We start from the raw sequence: 303 nt of genomic DNA on the forward strand, positions 1-303 counted from the left end.
ACGCAGTGTGTATTCCACAATACATGATTTCTGATAGGTTGAAATTCTTATTCTCTGTTCCCTATTCCTTTTATTGTGCGGAGCCCCTAAGAGTAAAAAAAGCAAGAAGTAAAAAGTGGTAAAAAGGCAAAGGAGAGGAAATAAAGAGTAAATTGTGGATTAGGTTTTCTCTAGATAGCTCGTGGAGCGCGCGAAATCGGAAGTGGGTTCGCGGCGTTCGCGCGCGCATCCCGCCCGATGTTGCGTGGGCGTCGCGACGCGCGACGCGCGACGTCACGCAGCACGCCGGCGGCCGGAGTTTAC

The sequence above is a fragment of the Trachymyrmex cornetzi genome, unplaced genomic scaffold (genome assembly GCF_001594075.2).
Source record: "Trachymyrmex cornetzi isolate Tcor2-1 unplaced genomic scaffold, Tcor1.1 scaffold83, whole genome shotgun sequence".
Classification (NCBI taxonomy): Eukaryota; Metazoa; Arthropoda; class Insecta; order Hymenoptera; family Formicidae; genus Trachymyrmex; species Trachymyrmex cornetzi.